Raw genomic sequence first — 5,544 nt, 5'->3', positions numbered from 1 at the left:
AGGGCGATGGGGGGAGAGGGGGAATGGGGGTTTGTGGGAAATGGGGAATGGTGGGTTGGGGGGTGGGGGAGAGGGGGAATAGGGGTGGGGGGAATAGAGGTATGGAGGATTAAGGTGGAGAGGGGAATAGGGGGAATAGGGGGTGGGGAATAAGGGCTAGAGGGGGAATAGGGAGGTGGGGGGATTGGGAGAATCGGGGGAGAGGGGGAATCGGGGGGATAGGGGGAAATCGGGGGGATAGGGGAAATAGGGGGTGGGGGAGAGGGGGAATAGGGTGGAGAGGCAGAATGGGGGGGAGAGGCAGAATGGGGGGAGAGGGGGAATAGGGGAGAGGGGGAATAGGGGGTGAGGGAATAGGGGGTGAGGGAATAGGGGGTGGGGGAATAGAGGGTGGGGGAATATGGGGTGGGGGAATAGTGGAGTGGGGGGAATAGGGGAGTGGGGGGAATAGGGGAGTGGGGGGAATAGGGGAGTGGGGGGGATTAGGTGGTATAGCGGGGTGGGGGTAGAGAGGGAATGGGGGCTGGGGGGTGAGGGGTAATTGGGGGAGAGGGGGAATCGCGGGGAGTGGGGGAAGAGGGGGTGTGGGGCGAGTGGCAATAGGGGGTTGTGGGGAGAGGCGGAATAGGGGTATGGGGGGGAGAGGAGCAATAGTGGGGTGGGGGAGAAGGGAGAGGAGTGGGAGGGGCAATAGGGGGGTAGGGAAGACGGGCAATAGCGGTGTGGGCGAGAGGGGGAATAGAGCGGTGAGGGTGAGAGGGTGAATGGGGGGAGGGGGAATAGAGCGGTGAGGGTGAGAGGGTGAATGGGGGGAGAGGGAATAGGGGATAGGGGAATAGGGGGAATAGGGGGGTGGGGGGAGAGGGGGAATGAATAGGGGGAGAGGGGGAATAGGGGGGAGAGGGGGAATTGGGGGCATGAGAGGTTGTTGAAATAGGGGGGTGGGGGTAATAGAGGGAAGGGGGTTGGGGGAATGGGGGATGGGGGTGGGGGTGTGGGGGAATAGGGGAGTGGGGGATATGGGGTATAGGTGGTGGGGGCGTGGAGCAATAGGGGGGTGGGGAGAGGGGGTATAGGGGGGTTGGGGGGGTATAGGGGGGTGGGGGAGATGGGGAATACGGGTGTGAGGCGTGGGGGAATAGGGGGGTGGGGGAGAGGGGAAATACAGCGGTGGGGGGAGAGGTGGAATAGGGGGTGGGGGAGAGGTGGAATAGGGGGTGGGGGAGAGGGGGAATAGGGGGTGGGGGAGAGGGGGAATAGGGCAGTGGGGGGGGAGAGGGGGAATAGGGCGGCGGAGGGGGAGAGGGGGAATAGGGCGGCGGGGGGGAGAGAGGGAATAGGGCGGTGGGGGAGAGGTGGAATAGGGGGTGCAGAGGGGGAATAGGGGGTGGGGAGAGGGAATAGGGGGTTGGGGGGAGAGGGGGAATGGGGGTTTGTGGTAAAGGGGGAATGGTGGGTGAGGGGGTGGGGGGAGAGGGGGAATAGGGTGGTGGGAGGAATAGGGGGTGGGGGGAATAGGGGGGGTGGGGGAGAGGGTGAATAGGGGTATAGGGGGAATAGCTTGTATTGGGGGAATAGGGTGGAGAGGACGAATAGGGGGAGAGGGGGAATAGGGGGAGAGGGGGAAGAGGGGGTGGAGGGGGAATAGGGAGGTGGGGGAGAGAGAGGGGGAATAGGGGGGGAGAGGGGGAATCGGGGGAGAGAGGGGGAATCGGGGGGAGAGGGGGAATAGGGGGGGAGAGGGGGAATAGGGGGGGAGAGGGGGAATCGGGGGGAGAGGGGGAATCGGGGGGAGAGGGGGAATAGGAGAGTGGGGGGAGAAGGGAGAGGAGGAATAGGGGAGAGGGGGGACAGGGGCAATAGGGGTTGGGGAGAGGGGCAATAGGGGGTGTGGGGGAGAGTAGAAATAGAGGGGTGGGGGTGAGAAGAGAAATAGAGGGGTGGGGGGGAGAGGAGAAATAGAGGGGTGGGGGAGAAGGGAGAGGGGGAATAGGGGAGAGGAGGGGCAATAGGGGTTGGGGAGAGGGGCAATAGGGGGTGTGGGTGGATTGGGGGAATTGTGGGGAGAGGCGTAATCGGGGGGTGGGGGGAGAGGGGTAATAGGGGACTAGGGGAGAGGGGAAATAGGGGGAAGAGGGGGAAGAGGGGGAAGAGGTGGAAGAGGGGTGGGGGAATAGTGGTGGGGGAAGAGGGGTAGGGGAATAGGGGTGGGGGAATAGGGATTGGGGAAGAGGGGTAGGGGAATAGGGGTGGGGCAATAGGGGTGGGGCAATAGGGGTGGGGGAGAAAACGGGTGGGGGAAAAACGGGTGGGGGAAAAACGGGTGGGGGAAAAACGGGTGGGGGAATAGGGGTGGGGGAATAGGGGTGGGGGAATAGGGGTGGGGGGAATATGGGTGGGGGGAATAGGGGTGGGGGGAATTAGGTGGTATAGCGGGGTGGGGGTAGAGGGGGAATAAGGGGAGTGGGGGAATAGGGGGTGGGGAAGAGGGGGAATAGGGGGGTGGGGGAGAGGGTGAATAGGGGAGAGGGGGAATATGGGAGAGGGGGAATAGGGGAGAGGGGGAATAGGGGGAATATGGGGAATAGGGGGGAGAGGGGGAATAGGGGGGAGAGGGGGAATAGGGGGAGAGGGGGAATAGGGGGGAGAGGGGGAATAGGGGAGAGGCGGAATAGGTGGTGTAGGTGGAATAGGGGGAATAGGGGGAATAGGGGGAAATAGGGGGAATAGGGAGGAGAGGGTGAATAGGGGGGAGAGGGGGAATAGGGGGGAGAGGGGGGAGAGGGGGGAGAGGGGGAATAAGGTGGTGGTGGGGGGATAGGCGGAATGGGGAGGGGGAATAGGGGGGAGGGGGAATAGGGGTGGGGGAATAGGGGGTGGGGGAATAGAGGGTGGGGGAATAGAGGGTGGGGGAATAGGGGGTGGTGGGTGGTGGAATGGGGGGGGTGGGGGTAATAGAGGGATGGGGTTGGGGGAATAGGGGATGGGGTTGGGGCAATAGGGGGTGGGGGTTGGGGGAATGTGGTTGGGGGAATGGAGGGTGGGGAAATAGGGGGTGGTGGAATAGGGGAATAGGGGGTGGGGGGAGAGGGGGAATAATGGGGTGGGGGAAAGGGGGAATAGGGGGATGGGGGAATAGGGGGAATGGGGGAATAGGGGGAATAGGGGAATTGGGGGAGTGAGGAGAATCGGGGGTAGGGAATGGGAGAATGGGGGGGTGGGGAAATGGGGGTGGGAATGGGGGGGTGGGGGAATGGGGTGGGTGGGGGAATGGGGGGTTGGGGGAATAGGAACATAGAAAATAGGTGCAGGAGTAGGCCATTCGGCACTTCGAGCCTGCACCATCATTCAATAAGTTCATGGCTGATCATTCACCTCAATACCCCTTTCCTGCTTTCTCTCCATACCCCTTGACCCACTTAGCCCTAAGGGCCAAATCTAACTCCCTCTTGAATATATCCAATGAACTGGCATCAACAACTCTCTGCGGTAAGGAATTCCACAGGTTAACAACTCTCTGAGTGGAGATGTTTCTCCTCATCTCAGTCGAAAATGGCCTACCCCTTATCCTAAGACTGTGTCCCCTGGTTCTGGACTTCCCCAACATCGGGAACATTCTTCCTGCATCTAACCTGTCCAGTCCCGTCAGAATTTTATATGTTTCTATGGGATCCCCTCTCATCCTTCTAAACTCGAGTCAATAAAGGCCCAGTCGATCCAGTCTCTCCTCATATGTCAGTCCAGCAATCCTGGGAATCAGTCTGGTGAACCTTCGCTGCACCCCCTCAATAGCAGGAACATCCTTCCTCAAATTACAAGACCAAAACGGAACACAATATTCCAGGTGTGGCCTCACCAAGGCCCTGTACAATTGCAGTAAGACCTCCCTGCTCCTATACTCAAACCCCCTAGCTATGAAGGCCAATATACCATTCGCCTTCTTCACCGCCTGCTGTACCTGCATGCCAACTTTGAATGACTGATGTACCACGACACCCAGGTCTCGTTGCACCTCCCCTTTTCCTAATCGGCCGCTATTCAGATAATATTCTGCCTTCTTGTTTTTGCCCCCAAAGTGGATAACCTCACATTTATCCACAATATACTGCATCTGCCATGTCATCTGCAAACTTGGAGATATTACACTCAATTCCTTCATCTAAATCATTCATGTGTATTGTAAGTAGCTGGGGTCCCAGCACTGAGCCCTGTGGCACTCCATCTGCCGTTCTGAAAAGGACCCATTTATCCCGACTCTCTGCTTCCTGTCTGCAAACCAGTTCTCTATCCACGTCATGTGCTTTAATTTTGCACACCTATCTCTTGTGTGGGACCTTGTCAAAAGCCTTTTGAAAGTCCAAATACACCACATCCACTGGTTCTCCCTTGTCCACTCTACCAGTTACATCCTCAAAACATTCCAGAAGATTTGTCAAGCATCATTTCCCTTTCATAAATCCATGTTGACTTGGATCGATCCCGTCACTGCTTTTCAAATGCGCTGTTATTTCATCTTTAATAACTGATTCCAACATTTTCCCCACTATCTGATTTCTCTCTCCTTCCTTTTTTAAAAAGTGGTGTTACATTAGCTACCCTCCAGTCCACAGGAACTGATCCAGAGTCGATAAACTGTTGGAAAATGATCACCAATGCATCCACTATTTCTAGGGCCACTTCCTTAAGTACTCTGGGATGCAGACTATCAGGCCCTGGGGATCAATTCCATCAATTTCCCTAACACAATTTCCCGCCTAATAAGGATATCTTTCAGTTCCTCCTTCGCTCTAGACCCTCGGTCCCCTAGTACTTCCGGAAGATTATTTGTGTCTTCCTTCGTGAAGACAGAACCAAACTATTTGTTCAACTGGTCCGCCATTTCTTTGTTCCCCATTATAAATTCACCTGAATCTGACTGCAAGGGTCCTACGTTTGTCTTCACGAATCTTTTTCTCTTCACATATCTATAGAAGCTTTTGCAGTCAGTTTTTATGTTCCCTGCAAGCTTCCTCTCGTACTCTATTTTCCCCCTCTTAATTAAACCCTTAGTCCTCCTCTGTTGAATTCTAAATTTCTCCCAGTCCTTTTGTTGCTTTTTCTAGCCAATTTATATGCATCTTCCTTGGTTTTAACACTATCCTTAATTTCCCTTGTTAGCCACCTTCCCCATTTTATTTTTACTCCAGACAGGGATGTACAATTGCTGAAGTTCATCCATGAGATCTTTAAATGTTTGCCATTGCTTATCCACTGTCAATCCTTTGAGTATCCTTTGCCAGTCTATTCTAGGCAATTCACGCCTCATACCATCGAAGTTACCTTTCCTTAAGTTCAGACCCTAGTTTCCGAATTAACTATGTCACTCTCCATCTTAATACAGAATTCTACCATATTATGGTCACTCTTCCCCAAGGGGCCTCGCACAATAAGACTGCTAATTAGTCCCTTCTCATTACACATCACCCAGTCTCGGATGGCCAGCTCTTGAATTGGTTCCTCGACATATTGGTCTAGAAAACCATCCCTAATACACTCCAGGAAATC

The sequence above is a fragment of the Pristiophorus japonicus genome, chromosome 11, assembly GCF_044704955.1.
Source record: "Pristiophorus japonicus isolate sPriJap1 chromosome 11, sPriJap1.hap1, whole genome shotgun sequence".
Taxonomy (NCBI): Eukaryota; Metazoa; Chordata; class Chondrichthyes; family Pristiophoridae; genus Pristiophorus; species Pristiophorus japonicus.
The sequence above is the reverse complement of the archived record's forward strand: the minus strand, read 5'-3'. Positions refer to the sequence as shown.